The sequence below is a fragment of the Alosa pseudoharengus genome, unplaced genomic scaffold (assembly GCF_046254945.1).
Source record: "Alosa pseudoharengus isolate Yale_2024_CS ecotype anadromous, Long Island Sound unplaced genomic scaffold, YU_APseudo_1.1 YU_APseudo_1.1_scf_1, whole genome shotgun sequence".
In the NCBI taxonomy this organism is placed as follows: domain Eukaryota; kingdom Metazoa; phylum Chordata; class Actinopteri; order Clupeiformes; family Clupeidae; genus Alosa; species Alosa pseudoharengus.
The window spans coordinates 12,069,133-12,094,392 of record NW_027468564.1 but is presented as its reverse complement, the minus strand read 5'-3'; the positions used below and the strand labels follow the sequence as shown (position 1 = coordinate 12,094,392).

The following is a 25,260-nucleotide window of genomic DNA, read 5'->3' as shown; positions in this document are numbered from 1 at the left end:
CTTGTTACTACACTATGTGTAATCTGGAATGCATCTTGAGCATGCAAAAGAAATAGAGGCAGAGGCTGGCTGGTCATTGTTGCCATCTCCTATTTAATAAGAAACGTTTAAAAGGAATTTACGAATTAAAGAAAGACTTGAAGGCTAGAATAGGTGACAGAGTTATCAAGTTCCCACTGTCTCACTCTCACCATTTATAAGCTTAGTTTGGTGAGATGGCTCTTTAACATTGGCTGTAGGCTACTCAAAGATTTGTAACATGGCCAAGAATATAAAGATTACTTTGCATCTGAAGAATTGAGTTGTCTTCATTTCCATGAAGCATATAGATGCCGATTGAAACGTAGACTATTCCATTCAAATAACTAGGTGGCTACCAGGTGCATAATGCACTTTTATTAGCAAATAGAAATGTCAAGCTAGCAACAACTCATTACATGATTCCATCCTAAATATGAAAGTGCTTAATAACTTAAAGGTGCTCTAAGCGCTGCTGGGCAACATCACTTCTGTTGACTATCAAACAAAACAGAGAGCTAGCTCGCTACTTCCTCCCCCTCCCTCCCGTGCTGCTCCCGTGCAATTGAAACTCTCCTAAATGTGCATCTTGTCTGTGAATTCGCTGGAACAGCTTGTTATGTTTTCATGGGCTAAGTTTGCCCAGGTTGTTTTTGTTGCCGTTCTTGGAGCCTGGGCTGTCCACAGAGATCACGTTTTTTTTTACAGTGATTCAGGACAGACAGCTAGCGGTCGGTTAGGTGATGTTTGCAGTAAGTTACATAAAATGTTTTAGCCTAAAAAACACGTGGCATCACTTAGAGTACCTTTAATATTGTGCTGTCAATGTGGCGAAAACAAACAAGGCTAGAGTTGGATCAGCCTTATGAGCAAGAGCTGGCAAAAGGACTTTAACCGTTTAGACTCAGCACCCCTTAAAGCAGGGCTGTAGTCAAGACCACCTTTGTCGAGTCCAAGTCAAGTCCAAGACCAGGACTAGTCGAGACCAAGTCAAGACCGAGTCCAAAGAGGTTCGAGTCCAAGACAAGACCGAGTCCAAAAAGGTTCGAGTCCGAGTCAGGACCGAGTCCATGATAGGAAAAAAAGTCTTATGCATGACAATCATTTTGGGTTATTATTATTATTATCTAAAAGCAAAAACAGTGTGAACACACCCAGGATTTGTAAGTGTAGCCATTCCCCTTCTCCAATATTATTATAGGGCTGTCAAACGATTAAAAAAATATATTTTGAAATGAATTCATCTCGATTAACCGCAATTAAAAAGTTCCTAAAGAGTAAAGCTTCTTAAATGGCATATTACATACAACATAAATCACAAAATGATAATGAGTAACCACAAAGGTAAAAGAAAAACACTTTTATATTATTTAAATGATAATACTGACACAGTAATTGTGTTTTAAAGTATTCATTTCTTAAGAAATACTACACATTTGATGCTGTTTAACTCATTTGTAAATGGTGCACTGTCACTTTAAGCCCATTGTGGCCACGTTCTCATAGGCCTAATTATCTTTTTTTTACCAGCTCCATTGAAATATAGCCTATAGCTAGTCCACAAGCTCTAATATTGTTTGTACCACGTGTATTGTACAATATTAACAATGATAAGCATGATATTAAGTTGGTATAAACAGCTTTCATTCCTTTGGAAATAGAAGCATGTAATGACATGATGCTAGCTAGACATTTTCTGTTTGCAATTAAAAGTGAATGATGAGCCTGAGCCAGTCACCTATAGCTAGCTGAGTGGAATGTGTTTCAATCGGCATAATATGTGCTTCATGTAAACAAATTATTGAAGACTTCAAGACTCACCAGTTCCATTACACAAAGGCAAAGACAACTCTTCATATTTTTGTCCATTTTTCAAATCACAGTGAGTGCAGCCTACATGTCCAAGTGCCCTGGCTCTCATAGTTTATAACTGGTCAGTAGCGGAAATCGGATAAATCCGCAATCTCCTCTAACCTCGTCTTTGTTGCCTTCCTTTTATAAGTTTCTTATATTAAAGAGGAGATATCAATTATCATCAACAACGACAATCCAGCTAGAGCCTGCCAATCGTTTTCTCTCCCTCTCGTGTGCGCTCAGACGCGCTCTCAATTAAATGGAGTAGCACACGTTCAAGTTGGATCTTAATGGAGAGGACCCGAAAAGTATCATCTTTATGTAACTGTTGCTGTTGGTGCATTTTGACATTGTAAACGTTATCTAACAAGAGTGAAAAGCAGTTTGCAGTAAAGCTACTATTTATTGGCTAAATGTTGGTTCCTCTTCATCTTCAGCTAACTCCACAGACAGTAAAATAAACTCTCAGGCTTGCGGTTTTAGGTTTTGCGGCTTCCGTTACGTGACATCAGCCCCCCACAAAGGTAAACACTATTGCGTTAATATTTTGTAACGCATTATGTATTTCAAAAATGAATCGCGGCGATTAACACGTTAATTTTGATGGCCTTAAAGACACCTGGACTCGGTCGAGACCAAAAGCCATATTGGGCAAGACCAGTGGCCGAGACCGAGACAAGACCAAGTCCAAATACTAGCGAGTCCGAGACAAGTCCGAGACCATAGAAAAACGGTCTCGAGTCCAAGACCGGACTCGAGTACTACAGCCCTGCCTTAAAGTGACAATGCACCAATTTTCAGTATGGACCATAAATTTAGCCTACCCAACGTTTGTTTCCACAATATTACCCCCTGATGAGCTTTCATTTCGATGGCTGATAGGCCTACACTACATCTCCTGCCACAGTCCCAACAGTAAACGAAAAATCTTCTGTTAATATAGGATAACCTACCGATTTGTTGCTCCAAATGACATGCAGTCTCACAATATAACTTGTTATTGTTTTTGAAGGTGTCTTTGTTATTTCATGAAGAGGCATCTGGCTGTTTATGTTTGTTTTACTTTCATTAATGGTTAAGCTCATGAAAATTACATTTTGACTGCTAAAAACACCATTTTAACACAGTTTTCGGAGGGACAGAAATACCAACAGAGAAAGCAGTGCCCGTCTTCTGTTTGAATATTGCCTATCTGCAATAGGCTATCACTCAGGGGCGGAGTGGCAATCGGGACAATCGGGACTTTTCCCGGTGGGCCAGCCGATGAATGTGTGTGGCGTGGACCGGCCCATAGACTCTTGGACGCGGCCGTGAGACGTAGCCTCTCCAAGCCCCTGCTATCACTTCACTGCTTGACACTACCCCACATTCACATGGAGAAATGTTGTACGTTAACAATGGAGAGAACCTTTTAGTAATGATTTATTGTGCGAATGGGTTACCAAAACCATAGCTTTTGGTGAACGGAGATGCAGATCATCACCCTAATTAATTTGTTTGTGCAACAGCCCGTTCTCCAGCAGGAGTGAAATAAATGTTTTAAAAGCTATGTCATCACCAGCCTCACGTAGCCTACGCGGCCAGCCTTTAGAATTCATCTAAATAATTAAAGTCAAAGTCAAAGTCAGCTTTATTGTCAATTTCTTCACATGTTCCAGACATACAAAGAGATCGAATTACGTTTCTCACTATCCCACGGTGAAGACAAGACATATTTTACCAATTTAAGTCCACAGACAAACATAACATTCAAGTAAACAAAAAAGTAAGTAAATAAGTAAATAAGAGGGCACATATAATGAAAAAATAAGAGCAGCAAAATTTGGTTGAAATTGTGCATAGACAGTCAATAAAATAAAATACTAGTGCAAAGTCAGGCCAATAAAAGGCTGAGGTAGTTCCGTTTGACCTAAGTAAGAAAGAAAGTGGCATAGTGGTGCAAGTTATGTAAGAGCAGCAGAAGTGTTGTGTTTTCAGGACAACAACAACAAGTTGCAAAGTGCGCAAAGTGTACAAGTGTGCAAGTGGAGTAGTGCAGGCGGCCATTGTGGGTCCAATGTCCAGGATGTTATGTAGCTGAGGGGGGATGGAGGAGAGGAGGGAGAGAGTTCAGCATCCTAACAGCGTGGTGTATGAAGCTGTTGGTGAGTCTGGTAGTGCGGGAGCGCAGGCTTCTGTACCTCTTCCCAGAGGGCAGTTGATCAAACAAATTGTGAGCGGGGTGACTTGCATCACTCACAATTTTGGTCGCCTTGCGGGTGAGGTGGGTGGTGTAAATGTCCTTCAGGGAGGGGAGTGAAGCACCAATAATCCTTCCAGCTGTGTTCACTATGCGCTGCAGGGCTTTCCTGTTGTATTCAGTGCAGCTTCCGCCCCACACAGCGATACAGCTGGAGAGGATGCTCTCAATGGTGCCTCGGTAGAATGTGGTCATGATGGCTGGTGGAGCACTTGCTCGCCTGAGTTTCCGCAGGAAGTACAGGCGGCGCTGAGCTCCCTTCGCCAGTGATGCAGTGTTGGTGGTCCAGGAGAGGTCTTCACTGATGTGCACCCCCAGGAATTTGGTGCTGCTCGCTCTCTCCACCACAGCACCGTCGATGGTCAGTGGCAGGTGTTGGGTGTGACCTCTCCGGAAGTCAACAACAATCTCTTTGGTCTTGCTGACGTTCAGCAGGAGGTTGTTGTCCCTGCACCACGTGGTCAGATGGTCGACCTCCAACCTGTATTGAGTCTCGTCGCCCTTGGTGATGAGACCCACCAGAGTTGTGTCTTCAGCAAATTTCACTATGTGATTGTTGCTGTAGGTTGCAGTGCAGTCATGCGTCAGCAGGGTGAAGAGCAGCGGACTGAGCACGCAGCCTTGTGGGGCCCCTGTGCTCAGTGTGATGCTGCTTGAGATATTGTTTCCAACACGTACTACTTGAGGCCTCTGACAGAGGAAGTCCAGTAGCCAGTTGCAGAGGTAGGTACTGAGTCCCAGTTTGACAAGTTTGCAGATGAGTTGTTGTGGTATTATGGTGTTGAATGCAGAACTGAAGTCTATAAACAGCAATCTCACATATGAGTCTCTTTTTTCCAGGTGGGTGAGGGCTGGGTGGAGGGCCGAGCAGATTGCATCCTCTGTAGACCGTTTGGCTCGGTATGCAAACTGGAAGGGGTCCAGGGTGGGGGGGAGAATGGATTTGATATGTGACATGACAAGTCGCTCAAAGCACTTCATGATGATGGGTGTCAGTGCCACAGTGCGGTAGTCATTGAAGCAGGATGGAGCAGTTTTCTTCGGCACAGGTATGATGGTGGCAGCTTTGAAACATGATGGGACGATGGCTTGCTTCAGGGAAGTGTTAAAGATGTCTGTGAAGACATCCTTAAGCTCCCCTGCGCAGTCCTTCAGCGCACGACCTGGGATGTTGTCTGGGCCTGTTGCCTTACGGGTGTTGATAGCAGCAAGTGTCCTCTTCACGCTGTCGGCAGAGAGGCACAGGGGCTGCTCATGTAGAGGGGGATGGGTCTTCTGTGGGCAGGTGCTGTTTTGTGCTTCAAAGCGAGCAAAGAAGCGGTTCAGGTTGTTGAGCAGAGGGATGTTGCTCTCACAGCTCTGTGGCGCGGGCTTGTAGTCCGTGAGGGCCTGAATGCCCTGCCATAGGCTTTGTGCGTTCCTGCTGTCTTTGAAGTGGGTGGTTATCTTGTGAGTGTATTCCTTTTTTGCTTCCTTGATGCCACGGGACAGGTTGGCTCTCGCTGTTCTCATGCCAGCTTCATCCCCAGCTCTGTAGGCTTTGTCTCTGGCCCTCAGCAGCCTGAGGACATCCCCTGTCAGCCATGGCTTCCAGTTAGCCCGAGTGATGATGTATTTTGTGTGGGTCACATCATCGATGCACTTGGTGATGTAAGAGGTTACAGTGTCTGTATAATCCTCTATGTCTGTCTGGTTGTTGTAAGTGGCTGCCTGCTTAACTCTCATAATTATCTTCAAAAATCTCCAGGACCCCCAATAATAAGCTAAAAATTGCCCCACTCCGCCTCTGCTATCATTTTACTGCTTGACACTACCACACATTCATATGGAGAAATGTCGCATGTTATAGGAGAGGTTTGGTGTGATATTGACCGAAAGTGTATTGAAACATGATACCGAGTGTGAACTTTTGTCTCATAGCTCATCTCGGCTTGTCCCCTGCACTCCGAAATCAGGTGCTAGTTAGCCGATGCTACCAACAGGTTTTCAATGGGGGGTGCAGTAGCAGCAACTGGAATCCATGCATTTTCACTGAATTATTTTTGGAATCTGATCCCTTATCATACCTGTTCATTCATACTCGTCGCTCGACTTATCGTGACTACAATTCAAGATGGTGGCGAACGGTACACTTCCTGAAGGTACTGTCTGTATAAATCGTCTTGTAAATAAACTACCAGTGCTTTTCAAAGTTCTCAATGTCTTGTTTTTTAAATGTCAGGGCCCTCGGAAGTCTACCAATAAAATGTGGAGTTACTTTGAGCCTCGCAAAGGTGTAAAACAGTGATTTATTTGCATGGCTAGCCCGATGCCCGAAAACCTGTTGGTAGCATCGGCTAACTAGCGCCAAATTTCGGAATGCAGGGGACAAGCCGAGATGAGCTATGAGACAAAAGTTCACACACGGTATCATGTTTCAACACACTTTAGGTCAATATCACACCGAACTTCTCCTTTAACAATGGAGAGAACCTTTTAGAAATTATGTATTGTGTGAATGGGTTAGCAAAACCATAGCTTTTGGTGAACGGAGATGCAGATCATCACCCTAATTAATTTAATTGTGCAACAGCCCTTTCTCCAGCGAGAGTGAAATAAATGTTTTAAAAGCAGTTTCATCACCAGGCTATTTGCTATTTACAGTCTAATTTCATGTGCCAATTTAAATACCTGTTATTTCCATTTTTTGATTAGACTACACAAGACTCTATGCTGTTTTCATTGACAGGAAGGATCCGCTTTGTTCGAGGTTTTGAATAACGTTGTTTGTTGCTTCTACACACATCATCTCCAGGTTCAGTTTTGCGCAGACGCGCACATACATTGAATGAGCGCTGACACCACTACCCCCTATTTGCATAACACTAAATCAAGAAATATTTTCTAATCAGGAAAATGTTTTGTTTCTATTTCTTTTGGTCCGCGGTTCCATAATAGGCTACCAACCGTTAGTACGACATACCGTTATTACGACAACTCTCTATTACGACATACCGTTATTACGACATGCCTCTATTTAGACATGCCCCTACTCCAAATTTTTAGTAGGCCTACCTCTATTCCGACATTACCAATCCTCATTTTCAATGCATCTGCAGTTCTTGGATCCTATCAAATTCCAACATCCTAGATGCATGGATGAGCTGCGGAATTCTTACGCTCCAGTAGCCTAAACCACTTCAGTGAACGTTCCAATAACCCCCAGAGTTCAGTGTGCATCAGGGTCACATCACATGAACACGTCACATGAATCAAACAATCATGAGAGACTTTGCAAAACTTGCATTTTGCAGAATGCTTCTTTCTTGGCCCTGGACTGCAAATTTCTTTATGTTCCGTGAATGCAAATTTATTGATGGTGGAATTCGCTGACATTATTATTACTAGGTCTGACTGAGACTGACAGCTATAACGTAAACCTAACGTTTCGCGCTGGCTACACTTGCGTCTTTTGATTGGATGAGCGCCAGTTTCTTAATCACAACAAAATACATGTATGTCATTGATTGGTTGCATTTGAAAGGTTGCATTTGAAGGGCGTGAAAGGCGAAATAATTTAATGTTGCATTATCGAATGTTATGTTTTGTATCATGGACATTATTTGTTGCAAATCTTCCGACCACTATGTCGACCTGAGACTGCAGACCAAGACAATGAGACCAAGACAAGGCTGAGGGATCCGAGACCAAGACAAGACCAAGACCAAAGACGGTTGAAACTGTGACAAGACCAAAGACCAGTCTCGAGACATCCAACTCTAGGCTAGCGCATGCATTATCATGGCCCTATAATGGTGCAAAGACAGGCGGGATATCCCACGCTCCTTTTACAGTAAAATAATTTACAACGAACGTTCAAATAACCCCCAGAGTTCAGTGTCCATCAGTCCCAACATTTAAAAACATAATCGAAAAGTTCAAGCGTGAATTGGGTGTGTTTTGATTTCGAGAGAGACTGGAGAAGGGCCGTATGTCTCACAGCAACTGGGATAACCTTGTTTCTTGAAGGCTAATTACTGTTAGGCTATTAGTGGTTAGTAGGCTATGTATATAATTGCTATTATAATTAGTGGGTTGTGTTAAGTACTCTTTTGTGTGTGTGCGCTTGATTTGCATGGCTGTTTTAAGTAAATACTTGTATTTTCCGAATTGCCTTTCATATTTTTGGTGGAATTTTTTTACAAGCACTCATGATGCCGCAGCCCCCTCTTGATTTGCTATAGGCTAGTATGCGTTGTACTCCGACAACTAGGCCTATGTCACATGAATGTTGCATTACCTTATTATTCCCTGTGACCATGGCCAGGCGCGTAGCCACATAAGGGCCAATGTGGGCCAGTGCCACTATTGATAGCTTGCCTATCAGAAGTGCCCGGTATTAACTTGAAACTCAAGGAACGAAAAAAGCCCATAATAATGTCAATAATTGTAGGCCAATATTTTATCCTACACAATATTTTGAGGTGCATTACCTTTCATCTGCCTCTAACAAATAGGCCTTCGAACAATAGTCCTTGACTGATTCTTGCGTGTTTTGAAAGAATCTTCTTCTTTTTTTTTTATAATTCTTTTTATTTTTTTTTAAAAACACAACATATCACACAACATACACACCACCCACCCCCCTCCCACTATAGACAGCTATACAACACAGGTGTTAATAATGACACAATGGTAATGTCAATGATAGTGGTTATAATAATAATCAGTATAATAACAGTAAAAAAAAAGTAAATAAAATGGAAAGAATAAATAAATAGATTATAAATAACAGAAAAAAAAAGAAAAAGAAAAATGAGTAATAGATCAATTAAAATAAATAAAATAAAATCAGGCTACACCTTCAGCTTAGATTATGTGGTTATGATGTTAACCCTAAGAAGTGGGCTTTATACTTAGAAAGGCAATAAGTTCACCTCTTCTAAGGAGGTGCCCCAATTCTTTAGAAAGGGGGACCAGATTTTTAAGAAACGCTCATCCCTTCCTTTAATAATAGCCTGTAAACGCTCATGTGGAAGAAAGTTAAAAATCTCTTTGTACCACTGAGTAATAGTTGGTGGGGACTCTTTAATCCAATTGTGCAAAATGCACTTTCGGGCAATTAAGAGGAGCTTTTCAAGAAGCGTATATTTTGATGCTGAGAGTTGAAATTGTCTAGAGGGGAGACCTACAAGGAAAACACATGGATCTTTTTTGATCTCGACCTTAAGTGTCTCACTGAGTATTCTAGCAACACGAGTCCAGAATCTGGAGATGAGCTTGCATTCCCAGAAACAGTGATAATAGGTCGCCCTTTGTGTATGACACTTAATGCAAAGAGGAGAGACAGATCTATCCATTTTGTGTAAAACAACAGGGGTGATATGGAGCCTATGAAGTAATTTGTATTGAGTCTCTCTAAATCTGTTGCATGTGGATACAGATCTAATTAATTCTATAGCCACTTTCCAGTCATCTTCTATGTATTCAGTACCCAAGTCTCTTTCCCATTTAAGGGTAATATTAGGCAGCTCATACTCACCAGATGCATTAACAGCAGAATAAAAGGCTGAAACAAAGTGTTCTATGTTTCTGCGTTCCAAGAGAAATCTTTCTGGATCAGTAGGAGGCAGTCTAGCAGTGGAATAATTTTACAGGGAAGCTATGAAATGCCTAATTTGTAAATAACCATAAAAATGTGTCTTGGGGACATCATATAATTCTCTTATCTGCTGGAAAGACATAAGGGTATTATCCTTGAACAGGTCTGCGACTAGTTGAACCCCCTTCTCACGCCACACAGAGAACACAGGTGACCCAATACCCGCTGGGAAATCAGGGTTATGAGTAATGGGAGACAGTAAGGATTTGACATTCTTCCTCCCTAAAAACTTAATTATATCATGCCACACTCTGACACTACTGTAAATGATAGGATTAAGTTTTATCTCAGGTTTAATATTGGCTATATCACAGGTAACCAGGCTCCATGGGCAATGCGGGAAACAAGCCCAGGAGTCAACACATGTCTCATTCCTAATGTATGTATGAAGCCATACCCAAAGATGCCGGGCATGGCAGGCCCAATTATAGAAAATCAAATTAGGTACAGACAGGCCTCCCATATCAGCAGGTACTTGTAACAGCTTAAATCTCTGTCTAGGCCTCTTGCCCTGCCAAATAAACTTTGAGATTGCCCTTTCTAGGTCTTTATTGACCTTCTTTAAATCTCTGTCTAGGCCTCTTGCCCTGCCACATAAACTTTGAGATTGCCCTTTCTAGGTCTTTATTGACCTTCTTTAAATCTCTGTCTAGGCCTCTTGCCCTGCCACATAAACTTTGAGATTGCCCTTTCTAGGTCTTTATTGACCTTCTTTGTTAGATATATAGGTAGTATTAGCCAGGGATATAATAGTCGGGGCAGGGCATTCATCTTAATGAGGCTGATTCGACCAAACAGCGACAGTGGTAGATTATGCCAACGCTTAAGATCTCTCTTGACTGCAGCACAAATTGGGGCAAAATTAAGTTTCCACAACTCCCTCAAATCTGGGGAAATCTTAACTCCCAAGTATGTAAAACCAGATACTGACCACCTAAAGGGAAAATCGTCCAAGACATCAGTAATATTTAAAGGCCCAAGTGGCATGGCTTCTGACTTATCAAAATTAATTTTATAACCAGATATAGTGCTGAACTCATCTAATGTATTCATAATAGCTGGAATGGACAGTTCAGGGGATACTACAAACAAAAGAATGTCATCGGCATACAGGGGGATTTTATGTTTCCTTGTACCTCTCACATTAGTATGTAAACGTATACGCTCTGCTAGTGGTTCTAAAGCCAAATCAAAAAGTAGTGGGCTAAGTGGGCATCCTTGGCGAACACCTCTAGCCACTGAGAAAGAATCAGACCGTAGGCCATTGGTTATGACCACAGCTTTAGGTGAGTGATATATTGTTCTGGTCCATTTAAGAAAGACCTCACCCAAACCAAACCTCTGCAGTATATCAAATAAGTAGGACCATCCGACTCTGTCAAAGGCCTTTTCAGCGTCAAGGGAGATGGCCAAAGCCTTCTGTTTTTTCTGAGTTGTAAGCTGAACAATATTTAGTAACCTCCTTACATTACTGAGAGAATATCGTCCACGAATAAAACCTGTTTGATCAGGGTTAATAAGCATTGGGAGCAAATCCTCCAAACGTCTAGCCAGAAGCTTGGAAAGTATTTTACTATCGACTGAAATTAAACTAATAGGCCTATAGGATCCACATTGGTCAGCTGGTTTGCCCTTTTTCAGGATAACCGATATATGAGCAAGGTTTAAAGTAGGGGGGAGACAGCCCTTGTCCAAAGAATCCAAAAACATATCAGTTAAGGGGTCGACTAACACCTTACTAAAAGTCTTATAAAAGTCAGGACCAAAGCCATCAGGGCCAGGAGCTTTACCTCCCTGAAGGTCACTGATAGTTTCCAGAACTTCTTCTTTACTAATTGGCCTATTTAATTCTGCTTTTTGTTCATCAGATAAAGATGGCAATTCTATTCCATCCAAAAATTTTGATCTGACTTACAAAGATGTGCCGTCTGATCTATAAAGTTCCTCATAAAATAACCTCATGACTTTATTTATATCAGCAGATTTAAAATGTCTAGTCCCATATTTATCTGTTAGAGATATCAGATCAGATTTGGCTCCGTTTTACTACGTAAAAGCCGAGCAAGTAGCCGGCCAGGTTTATTACCTGATTCAAATAGCCTGTGTTTTGCAAAGAATATCTGTGTCTCTGCTTTGTGTGTTAACAGCTGATTTAGAGCAGAGCGGGCCGCGCCTAACTGTTTGGCCAAGGAGGCGCTGTATGAGAGTTTGAGCTGGCCCTCAAGGTCAAGTACAATTTTCTCAGGTTCCAATTGTTTCTTAATGGCATCCTTCTTTTGTGCTGAAGAGTAGGATATAATGGCCCCGCGTAAATATGCCTTGACAGATTCCCACAGGATAGAGGGACTAATGTCAGGTGTTTTATTTTCAGCAAGAAAATGTCCAATCTCCCCATTAATATAGTCAATAAAGCATTGTTTACTTAGTAAAACAGGATTCAGTCGCCAGCATCTACAGGTTGGGTCCCTATAAGGTGGTGAGATTATTACAGCAATAGGAGAATGATCAGAAATAGACTGTATACCAATTGTGCAATCCACTATCCTATGTAGTACTGACTTTGATGAGAAAAAGTAGTCTATCCTAGAAAAAACTTGGTGAGGGTTAGAAAAAAAAGTGTAATCTTTATCTAAAGGGTGCAGTGTTCTCCAGGTATCATAAAGATCCAAATCCTTAATTAACTCAATCAGTTTGGAGCTCTTCCTTGATAGAGCTGAACGGGGAGGTGAGACATCAATGTTAGGATTAATTACACAATTAAAGTCTCCCCCTATTATCAAGTAAGAAGAGGAAAGTACAGCTAGGTCTGAGAGAAGCCTTGGAAAAAAGGATGCTTCATATGTGGTAGGGGCGTATACAACCAAAACCAACATGTTCACCAAAGAGATAGCCTGACAGGAGTACATAGCGGCCTTCTTTGTCAGTTATTGTCTTATCAAGGGTAAAAGGCAAGCTGCGATGTAAGAGAATAGCGATCCCTCTACTTCTGGAGTTATATGAAGAGTAGAATACCTGTCCCACCCAGCCCCTTCTCAATTTCAAATGTTCTAGATCAGACAAGTGAGTCTCTTGAAGGAGTGCTATCTGACATTTCTCCTTTTTTAGAAAGGAAAGTATTTTCTGCCGTTTGATGACATGGTTAATGCCCTTCACATTAAGAGAGATTATTTTTATGTCACTCATTAATTAAATGTGGGTAGAGTACAGTAAAATTGACATCTGAGAAGTAAGTAACCATAAGTAGATAAGTTAAAGCTGTCAGGTATAGCCTAAAAGCAAAAGTGTAATCCACAAAAAAACTAAGAAATGAAAGTAAATAAAGCTGTCTTCAAAGTTCCATCCCCAAACGATGGAACACATCCCAAAAAAGAACAAACCCCACCCAGAACACAAAGAACAGCCATAGAATGGCATTCAAAGTCATGGGACAAGTGAAGCTGAGAGTTATCTCCCTGCCATTAAGTGAGAAGACACAAGCAGAAGGCAATTCCATTCCTCCAACAATGCACATTTCCCACTACCCCCTCCCAACCCCATCGGCCAACTGGAGCTCAAGCATAGAAAACCAATTAAAAAAAAAAAAAACTGAAGCAGTCCCAATACGATTCAACCAAGTCCATCGTCTTTATCCTGGTATCGGCGCAGATAGCACCGTAGTAGACGGGTTGTAAATGTAAGCAGAAATAGAAAAACTTCAGACTTAGGAGTTTGTAACCATTAAATCGGTCAGAATCCGTAGCCCATAAGGGGGAAAAGAATGAATAGGCTACTAAAACAAAAAGATAGCAGTCTTTGAACGTAAATTCACAAACAAGATAGACCATCAAATAAAATGATTCCCTTATGGGCTAGCTTAGAAAAAGAATAACACAAGGGCAGGACAGTTCTGCAATGAGTAGACTAATTTCACAGTCAGTCGGATTCAAACCTGGTCAGAAATTCATCCGCATCTTTGGGAGTAGGGTTGGGTATCGTTTGAATTTGAACGATTCTGATTCCAATTCCGATTTCTTATTTCGATTCCGGTTCCTAACGATTCTCGATTCCGATTCCGAAGGGAGGGTCAAAAAAAGTTTAGGATATTTTAAATGAGCTAGCTAACCAACGGTCTTTCTCAGGGTATCTGCACATTTTCCAAGTACAAATTTTAAAGACTTTTAAGACCTTTTCAAGACATCTAAATGAAACTTAAGACTATACCACGGCAAAAAGATATATATGACTGTTTATGCAATAGTTTTTTTTCCTACTAATTTTAACCCCCACCCCATTTTGGATGTCTACAGAAGTTACCAAATATATTTTGGCGAAAGAAAAATAATTGTGTGTGAATTACCTTCAAAGCTATAAATGCCCAATTTTAAGGGCCGGGGCTGCTTGCTTTTGAAGCTGGCTGTACATATTTGGTTTTGCTTACTGCTGAGGCTGATTGTTCTTCACCTGTATCTGTAGTAGCCTAGGCTACTTGCCAAAGACATGTGCACTGGACTGGATTTCCTTCAATATTTTTCAAAGTTAGACTAAGCTATTTACATATTTTAATAAGCCTACTTTATATATATATATATGTATATTTTATATATATATATATATTTACTATGTGCATCTATTGTCCAATATGCAGCACAGCAAATTCAAGTTAATCCACTACTTTACATTTTGCAAACCAGTTTTATCTAAACCAACCAAAGCTTGACTGAAACATTGAAAAACCATTGACTTGTTTTAAAATTAATTAAGAGACAGGTCCTCCTCGCATGATCCTGCTGAAAACTGCTGGTTTCATCTCAAGCACGCACGCATTATGAACGCACATTTTTTTTTATGTAGCCAGTCGCCGACATTCAAAAAATATGCGGTTATAGTTCACAGCTTTTGCGAAGTAGGCCTAGCCTACTGGGAAACGCTGGCAAGCAAGCTGCTGGCAGATATTACAGGTAGGCTATTATAACTTAGACAGATATTTTCTTCCCTAGGCTAGGCCAGCAACACACGCTGGAAAGATTCAAACAGATCAACTTAACATATACAGTATTTCCTCCTGATTGCGAAGCACTGCACATAATTTGACCAGCAGTCTTCGCGTCCATAGTTTGTGAAACGATGCTGCGTCCGAGCAACTATTTTAGATGCCAAGCGCAACTCCAAAAAGGAGAACAAATGAGCGTCCAGCTTGAGGCTGCGCCGGACGCCGGACAGGGCTTTTAAAATCCATATGTCCGGCCTAACGTATGGCCAACCTATCGCTCTTTCTTTCTCTTGCTCATTCTACCGTAGGCTTCCTCATTCCACGTAGGCTACCTGTATATCTCTTTGGCCTCAGCTACACCACGAAAACGTCAGGCATATTATTTTGTACATAGGCCTACTGTATTATTACTGTTTTCACTCCTTTAACCACACCCATGAAAAACATCTTCACTCTGCAACCACTACACTTCCTCCCGTAGCCTAATAGCCTAGTCACTTATACAATTGCGTTTTAAATACACAAAACTGGATGGAGACATCACTCGCTGGCGGTCCCATACGCACATTTAATGCCTCTCTTTCGAAAATTCAGTTGTATTTAAGACTATTTAAGGATCCACGGGAACCCTACTTTCTGAATGAAATAGTCTGACCTTCTCCATGAATTTTAATTCTATGAACTATGCGCTTCTTCGTTGGTGTTCAGCCGTTTCTTCTTCCGGTCGGCGGACTGGAAATCGAAACTAGGAATCGAAATTTAAACTTTTGAACGATTCCGGGAAAATCGCAAAGATAGTCCCGGTTCCAACCAATACTCGATATTCGATACCCAAGCCTATTTGGGAGACTCAAAGGAGTGGTTTTCGCCCTTGACGGTGAAGCATAAGGTGGCAGGGTAACGCATTTGGAATCGTATGCCTTTCTGGATAAGTTGAGCGCATGTGGCGTTGAACTGACGTCAAGCCTCCCTCACTCGAAGTGACAAGACCTGGCGAATGTAAACTTTGTCTCCCTGATAGGAGATTTCGTCCTTTTCCCTCACTGCTGCTAGGATCTTCTGCTTATCAATGTAGTTGTGCAATTTCACTATAACGGGCCTGACGTAGTTTTTCTTCCGTGGTCCTAGGGCTCTGTGAGCTCTATCAATCTTTATAAGGCCATGCTTAGTGTCCAAGCCAAGTATGTCAGGCAGCCATGATTCAAAAAATTTAACTCCCTGTGTCCCCTCTGCACCTTCCCGTAGGCCGATGATGCGTAGGTTGTCCCGTCGACTACGGTTTTCTAGGTCTTCAGATCGATCGGTTAGGGACTTAACTTGTTGCTCAAGCCCGGCAACTTTACTCTCCAGAGAACTTGTACGGTCGTCGCACTCTGAGATGCGAGACTCTGCATCTGTTATCCTATTAGTATTGTCCTCAATGCGGCTATCCATACCGTGCAGGGAAGACTGTAACTCTGTGAATTTCTGTTCCATCAAGGCGCTAATCTTCTCTGTAACATTTTGAGCTATTGTGCTAGCCACGCTATCCACCTCACAGTCGCCATCAACAGCGCTAGGATCAGCCAACTGTATTTTCTTATCAGGACGCGTTTTTCTTTTAGTTTCACACTGGTTCGTGTTCCCTTCAGTTCCAGACATGGTTGGTAGTAAAAAAAATACAGATAACATTGGTTTATTTCGTTAAAATTAAAGATTTTAGGCCGCTGGGGCAGGAGGGCGACAGAAACGAACCTCTCACGTCAAGTGCATCACATAACCGAAAGAATCTTTTTTATATCACTACTCTCGTGAGACAAGCATCAAGAACAGAATAGGCTAATCTATAGCACACCCGCTGTCCAAACCCCTTTGACCCTAACCCTAATTGACTGAAAGAAATTACATATTTTTGTGTCAGTATGGTTAAATGAACCCCATGATGGTCATTGTAGAGCAAAGAACCTACTTTACATTTCATTTGTTGTCTTCATCTTTTTTTTATTCAAAACAATTCTTAGGTATCCATACTCAAGTCTAATTAGCACCAGACACAAATAATCATTACCTAGGTTATATGCTCTCTCTCTCTCCAAAATCTCTTCCTCTGAGATGCAAGCGCTATAGGCTATAATTTAGGCTACCCGACATTTCAAACTCTAATCAACGTTTTTTAGCTCTTAAACACAAACAATACACTGTTCAACAGAGCTGGTGTGTGTGAGGCGCACTCTTGGACTCCTTGAGACGTGACTAACCTTTCGGTTTCATTCGGTTAAAGTTCTTGTGTAGGCTATTATAGAATCCAATCCTGTCGATGCCCCTACTATTTATCAATGTAGCCTTTTATTGTTTTTTGCCATGAATCGGCTGAGATGTGATGAAATTGTGTGTTGTTTAAAGTTGGGACGATTGCTGTAGGCCTAGGCTACTGCCCATATTGGAATAAAAATAAAAAATAAATAATAATATAATATAATAATAATAATAAAAATTAAGGGCCCACCATACTTCACAAAAGTCCACTCTGTTGAAAAATCCTGGCTACGCCCCTGTTAATGACCTCATGTCTGAATGGCAGGACGTTTGAAAAAAGGTCAAGTGCCGCTACTCCGACAATGGAAAAAAAAATTGTCGCAGTAGTGGGACGCTTGCAAATTAATGTTAAACCTTTAGGTGCCAGAGGTTTTTTTTTGAAACACTCAATTTTGACATCTTCATTTCAAAAGGCTATATCTTAAAAGTGATAAGAGATAGAGAGTTTCTGTAAATTAGAGACATATTAAGGATGACCCAAAGTTTATTTAGGGATTAAAGGTTTATATCTAATTTGCATATTATGACGTCATATGGTGGCGGCCATCTTAGAATATAGAATTTTCATGAAAAGTCGCATGTTTGAATGATAAAATGCACCACTTCTTTTCCCCCAAAATGTCCCTCACCTTCTGTATGCTATATTGCACAATACTGAATGCTCAGGTAAATACTAAGTAGTAAACAAACTGTGTAAATCATTGCTAATAAATGGCAGAAACAAACCAAATGCATGTAGCGGTAGGCTGGCCTTTTGCTGTAGAGATTTTCCATTTTCTACATACAGTAGGCACTCTGATTCCATGTATGGGGCACATATATATTATTCAGATGACACACAAACACAAGTAGACAAGACCTGTTTAGTTCAAAAGCTCACTTGCCACGGCAAGGCACAGATCAGGAGTGAGATGACGAGACAAGACAAGAGACAATGTTAATATTTTTTTTCTTTTTGTTGTTTTTGTTGTTGTTTTTTTCTTAGCTGACAGACACACATCACAAGGACATGAACACCCAAAAAAGAACACATAGTTTTTGTACTAAATGGTCAGGGAAATAGATAGCAAATCAACAGTGTAAATCATTACTAATAAATGGCTGACAATTTTTTTTATGTAGCCTTTTGCTGTAGAGATAATGACTCCCTATCCCTATCCATACAGGGCCGGTATTCCCATCATCTTGTGATAGACTAGCGAGCAGCATGGCCAAAGCAGCATGGCCAAAAGCGTGCGCCAAGTGGAGAGAATTTGCGCAGCTCGGACTAGGCCTACTGTCATTCTCATTGCGACTCCCCACACTGCCTCTACGTTCCCCCCTAACTGTCCTATGAGCACTTCGACCTCGTCTAACATACCCAGTGGCATTAGACAAAGGCTCCACCACGTTACTGTCTCCGCGATTGTGTAGAGGCACACGGTCAGACGACAGAAGTTAGCGCTATGGATATTAGGCTACCTCCAGCCTCGTTCGCCACACCACTAACACCCTGCTAACTTCCCGATGAACACTCCGACCCCGTGAAACATTATTCCCACCACTGACATTGGACAAACGATTCAACGTTTGTGCTTGGTGTAAGCTAAACTCTCACTTTTGTCCAGCTGCATCATTGCAAGGCAGGGACGCATCTGAAGCCTCACTAAACGAATCACTGTCATTTTTCTGAAGGCAGATATTCCCCTTCAGAATTGGGGTTCGCGAATAGAAGACCCAACACTTCATTTCGGGTAAACTTTTTTGATGCCATTAGACGATAATCTAATGCAAATACTCGCTGACGTTGACCATATCGCTCTGATAAAGTGGCTAACACGCACACTAGCTCCGGTATTGCACGCAGATTTAATGCGCTGTAGCTCAAAGGTTTTGTTTAAAGCATGCCCTTTTTTGGACTCGGGGATGACGTATGATATGTCTGCCATGTAGTGGAGTGGAGGTCGAACGAAATATGACACCCTATTTGACTAAATCGACCGTTTTATTCAGTACCGCATCTTTTCGACTAAAGTCGACCGTGGCGCCTAGAGGGTTAATGCCGCCACTTTGACAATTAGACGCCAATGTCTAAGTAGCAGCATGTCGGAATAGCAGCATGTAACCGGCTACCATTCAATTGTGCCGCAAATTGTCCGCGGGCATTCTCTTCGTCGAGGATGCCCTAAGCCTGTAGACCAGAGAAAGCATGCTCAGGGAACATTACACAGTTACCTGTCTAGTGTAGCCATGGGTCTGTCTATAAGGAAAATGTGTGTGTCTTTTTTTGTCTTTCTTGTAGGTATCCATTACTCTACCACCACGTCACTTACACGTGCGCTCTCTATCTCCCTCTCTCCTCGAAATGCTCATTTTTATTGGAAGATCATGCTTGAGTTTGAGTTGGGGGTGGGGGTGGGGTCGTCTCACCTGGCAAATGCATACATTTCTTTTTCAATTTTTCTGTTTTTCTATTCGATTGCTATTTGTTTTAGCAAATATTTATAATAAAGTAGGCTACGTTTATATTTTATAGCCTACAATCTCCTTCTAATTGATTCATGTCCCCTGGGATTTTTAATATGGAAAGGAAAATATTCACAACAATTTAAGTGTTTTTGACTCAATTTACCCCTGTACTGTTCGATGCAAATTATGGGCACTGCACAATTTTTAACAAGTTCTGTAGGCTACACCGCAACAGTTGTAGTCTGCATGAACAGTTATTGCACAAGACACTGTTTTGATTTGTGTAGTTGCGTTACCCCCAACACTGACAATAATGTACTGTAGATTAAGCAGATTAAGATATTTTAATGGAGCGGCACCGGTAGGCTATCGAAAGCAGATTTTGATTTCCGTTAACCACTGTGTAGCCAATCCTTATGCCATACCTAAGTAGCCAAATCGAGGTTATTTTTAATTATGCATGATTTATTTTGTTATTGAATTCGTAGGCTGGGATTCCTCTCTGCAACAATTATGTTTAAAGATAGCCTCCTGCTTTTTCAGAAGGGGCGGCAGGCAGGCTACTGACAGAGCGATGTACAGTGGCAGAGCGACGCACAGTGGCTGAAAGTGGTACTAAAGTTTCAAGCAGCTTCACATCACGTAATGCGCGGCTGAAGTGGCCATTTCAAAGTACTTCACCTCACAGTGTGTACACTGTGTGCTGTGTCTGTTTCACTAATTTACGGATTAGGATAAATGCAGAGACCAAATTTCCCTCATGGGATCAAAACAGTATATATACTTATACTTACTTATACTTACTGTCAAGCTTGCTAGCAGGCAATCATATTTTTTTCTTTTTTTCTACCCGTAGGCTATAAGTTAACCCTTTGTTCACGGCCAGCTTAAACATTGGCACATACAATATTATCAATCACCAATGTAAGGACGAGATTTCACTTTTCGTGAATTTCAAAGTAATGCCCACTGTAGATAGATAGAGATCCCAAACGAAATGAAATGAAATGTTTGCATTTTCTGCGTATTTTGTTGTAGGGTTTGTATTGTACTTTATATGTGTTTTTCATGCCAATAATGTTACCATTCAGAGGCACTCACAATTTCTCACCAGAAAAAAGTGGCTATAGTGTAAATTCTGATTGGCTGGTGATCAAAAATTTTCATTTTGAACCCTGCTTATAACTCCTTGTCTGAGCGACTACCAGGCCTATGGTTTTGAAAAGTCAAATGTTCCCTGACAAAGACATTAGAAAATTAAGAATGTTTATTGACTTGAAAAATACGCAAACCCTCTATTGCATGTTGTTGCCATATGGCAACAATTAATTGGGGGCCAAGCAGCGAGGCAACCATTGTGTTTCTATTTGTTCTTATTATTATTATTCCGCCATGGAAGTCAATGGCAGCCCATAGAACCGTCTGGTCAAAAGTTGTGACATTTGGCACACTGATTGGGGACAGTCCCATGTTTAATGTCACCAAGTTTCATGAGGAGCCTCTCGCTGCAGCCTGCGGGAGGGCGGGGCTTGACATCCAAGTCAGCCATGTTTTTTTGTATTACGTCACGCAGTTTAAAATTGCTGGCGGCGAGAGGGAGTGAGGCAGTCGGCAGAGAGAGCTAGTGCTACATTCTACAAACCAGCAACTTACTGCAAAACACGTTTTATTGTGTAATTCAACACGTAAACTGTGGATTTAAACCAGTGCAGCAACTCGCAACAGAACCAACGTTTCCATAAGAACACTGTTGTCACACTGCTCATTCTTAGCTAGAAGCTAGCCAGCAAAGTTAACCACCCAGATGGCAAGAGGCTGGCGGCGGCCCACCGGTTTCGCTGTCGCCGGCGGACCGCTACGTTTTTGCACATCGGTTCTACCGCGGTCCGCTGGGCTAACGAGCCTCAGATTTGACAACCTTTTCTTTATTCATTTATACGGCGGACTGCCGGTGGCCTAACGTTACCATCGCGGGTTGCTGACAAGTAGCTGCTAGCCTATCTACCGGTGGTCCGATAGCTGCTTGCTATCTGGCCAGTAGCCTATATTTGAGATAAGGATGTCGAACTTAATCTAACCGGTTAACGTTGCACAATGCATGTTTCTGGTTCACCTGTTGTTAATAAAGCAAAATCGCCCCTTTGTAGGCTATTTGGTTGTAATGTAATTGAATCTTGCTGTTAAACTGATAGTCCATGATAATGAAACAACACACCATTCTACTTTTGAAGGGGTAAATTAAATGAAATATGGCTCTTTTTCATTAATATTTAAAATGACCAATTTTTGTGAATGTGCATGGTTATTGTTTCAAAACCGGAAATCAAATGAACGAAAAAGTAGGCCTACATGAACCCAATTACAGTAATGAGCCTAGGCCTACATGAAAAATTCAATGTTGTTGCAAATGTAATTTGTGTTTAGCCTAAATCATCAGTTTCTATCATCTAATATGAAACAATATACTATATAATTCGCTACCGGGCTGTCGGCAGTAGGCCTAAAGCCAAAGTGTATGGGGAGTGACGTAGGCAAAGAAAACATGGCTGAGTTGGATGTGGGCGGGGCTTGATGAAGCCTCGCCTTCCCGCAGGCTGCAGCAAGCTGTACTTGAGTTTCATACCGGCACCTCAAGCGTTCTAGCGCCACCAACAGGCCAAAGTTGGACGTGCGTTCACACACGTAACTTCTGACCCGTTGAGTAGATTGTCAAAAATGAGGTATCGTTGTAATCCTTGGACCAAGCCGAGTTCAACGCACCCTATGACGTCATTTTGCGCCATGATGGATTTTCCGCCATTTTGGGTTTTAGCGAAAGTGAAACTAATTTTTCACAGGTCACAAATTTTGTCCGATCGACACCAAACTTGACATACATGATCTTCAGACCAAGCTTATCTCAGTCAATATTTTATTTTTGATGTGAAACTGATGACAGCGAGTTCCATCCAGTTCATTCTAATGTGTGCGTGCAAGGGTGGGACAGGGTGGGACGGGCAGGGGCGATTGCGGCGATGTGTTGGCTGGGTGAGGGGGCGACACTCAGCCCTGGTTCAGCCCCATAAAATCAGTTATGTTTTGATGTGAAACTTGACCTTGTAACTCAGCCAATCTTGGGTTGTATGGCATGGAACTTGCTGTGACTGCTTAAGGCTATATGTCTGATGCAACGGCATTGACTTACATGGCAAATCTGGCCTGCTGAACTGCCTGCTTGGCCCCCTCATTGCTGCTTGCAGCTATATTTGGGGGCCAAGCAGCGAAGCTGCGCGGCAACCCAAAGTGATTTTCTTACTATTATTAGGGGTCCGAGCAGCGTAGCTGCAGGACCCCTATTGTTTCTGTACCGTTCATTTTTGGCCAAAATTCTGTAAAAGTCATACTGCAGCCTAAACCGTAACTCCAAAACTCTTCAAATTTTCAGGTATGGTTACCAGTAACCCCCTCTACCTATAACCCACAATTTGGGGTACTGCACCCAAAGGTGGCGCTATTGAAAAAAAAAGTTAATTATGCTAATTTCTCCTTACCAGATTGACCTAGACTCAAAATTCTTTCATAATATTAATTTCTAAACTTAGATGCATCTTTTTGGCCCTGGTCTTATGGTCCTTAAATGTTTACTTTTGACACAATTTCATGGAAAAGCCAAACATTATAAAAAGTTTCACACAAATAATCAAATCTTCACCAAAATTTTCACAGACAATGTTTAGACCAAGCCTCACAAACGTTATCGCTCAGAATTTTGATATTTTGTTCCATTTCAGAGATATAGGCCAATAAAGTTAGACCACTTAGGCCTTTTTTCCTAGATCACCTATATTCCTATAAACCGTAAGTCCTAGAAACTTGACATTTTCAAGTATTGTTACCAGTACCCCCCACTACCCATAACCCAAATTTGGGGTACTGCACCCAAAGGTGGCGCTCTTGTCAAAAACGCTTATTTCTCCTTACCAGATTGACCTAGACTCAAAATTCTTTCATCATATTAATCTCTACATTCAGATGCATCTTTTTCACCCTGGTCTTATGCTCTAAAAATGTTTACTTTTGCCACAATTTCAGAGAAAAGCCAAACATCATAAGGGACTGTACGATATTTAGCGGGGGGGAGGGCCGGTCGCCAGACGATCGGGTTAAAAATGTTCTGCCTGGCCCTCCCCCCTGGTCAAATTTTTTTTTCCAGGGGCCTCCCCCCGGCTCAAAAAAATTCTCCTAGGCCCTCCCCCCGGCTCAAAAAAATTCTCCTAGGCCCTCCCCCCTACGTGAATCAAATAAAACTGGTCGAAAAATGACGTTTACAAGGTTAAAACGGCCAGCAAATGTCATAAGCACACATACACACACACGGGGCTACAAACCAGTGTTTCGCGGGTTTGGTCACAAGCGGCCCGCGGTCGCCCGATATTTTAATCAACCCGACCACAACTCAGACCGCGAATATTAATTAGGACAAAATTATACCCGACCCGCGATCCGACCCGCTTATTTACAAAATGTGTGCTTTTGGTTATAGCCTGCATGCAGTAGTCCATTTCTGTAAAACAAAGTAATTTATTTGCGAAACTTTATGCAGTAGAACTACACGCAGGCATGCAGGACATAATGTTTGCGCAGGAGAGAGAATGAGAATAAGAGCGCAAGCACGCACGCAACCACCAAGGATTAGAACACTATGATAAGATTTGGCCATGGACATACTTCTTTTCGAAAATAGAAATGGGGAGGCAAGGTATAGGCAAGAGAGATACATTGCTGGTCAAAACGTTAGCGTAAGAACTGGTTTAAAATGCTGAATGAAGCACAAAGCTTTACTAAAGCACATCCACTGTTTAAAGTCACAAACACAACGAACTAAGGTTTTTTATGCATGCGCGAACCTATACATACCGGTAGATATGACTGTGTAGTCTGTGCCATAAGATTTATTCCTGCAGGCTGCCCGTTTCGGCTGTCATACTTTTAAATGGCTTCGCAAGATGTAGGCCTACATAGAACTTGTACTACTGTCATCTTCTTTAAGAACTTTTCCCAATATTTCCCATATTTCGCTTTTCCTGAAGGGGTAGGCTATTTTAACTCGCGTCTTCAGCTTCTTTACTGTTGACTTACTGTATTGATGCTTTACTGTATTGATGCTAGCCTTCTCGTGATATTTTAAGTAGGCCTATTTGTAGAAAATATATATTTAATTAATTTTAACTGACCCGCCCGCAAATGACCCGAATATCATTAAAATATTTGGTTTATGACCCATAACCGCGGGTGACCTGCAAGCTTACGAGGGGGGTTGTGGGAGATTCAGGTAGTTGCGACTTTTTGGACTCGCCCACTCTGTCAAAGAGACGTGAATCATGTTTTGGACTACAAACCTTTTAAAATATCGAAAACTGATCATTGATCAGGGGAAAAAAATATAATTGATCAGGAAAAAATAATTTTCCTCGGCCCTCCCCCCAGGCCAAAAAAATTCTCCTGGGCCTTCCCCTAAGGCTTAAAAAATTCTCTTAGGCCCTCCCCCCCCAGACGACCGGCCCTCCCCCCGGTAAATATCGTACAGTCCCTAAAAAGTTTCACAGGCTTCAAAAATTATCAAATCTTCACCAAAATTCTCACAGACAATGTTTAGACAAAGCCTCACAAAAGTTATCAAAATAATTTGGATATGTTGTTCCATTTCAGAGATATAGGCCAATAAAGTTCGACCACTCAGCCCATTTATCCTATATCACCTATATTCCTATATGAGTAATTTTTTTTCTTGGATAACAAGCATACAACCATCATTAG

General features: G+C 41.7%; 1 protein-coding gene across 8 annotated transcripts in view; it reads left to right on the top strand.

The window, feature by feature from the left end:
- Positions 1 to 25,260, top strand: part of LOC143136317 (NACHT, LRR and PYD domains-containing protein 3-like) — a 286,890-nt gene that overhangs the window by 173,599 nt on the left and 88,031 nt on the right. The window lies entirely within an intron of this gene.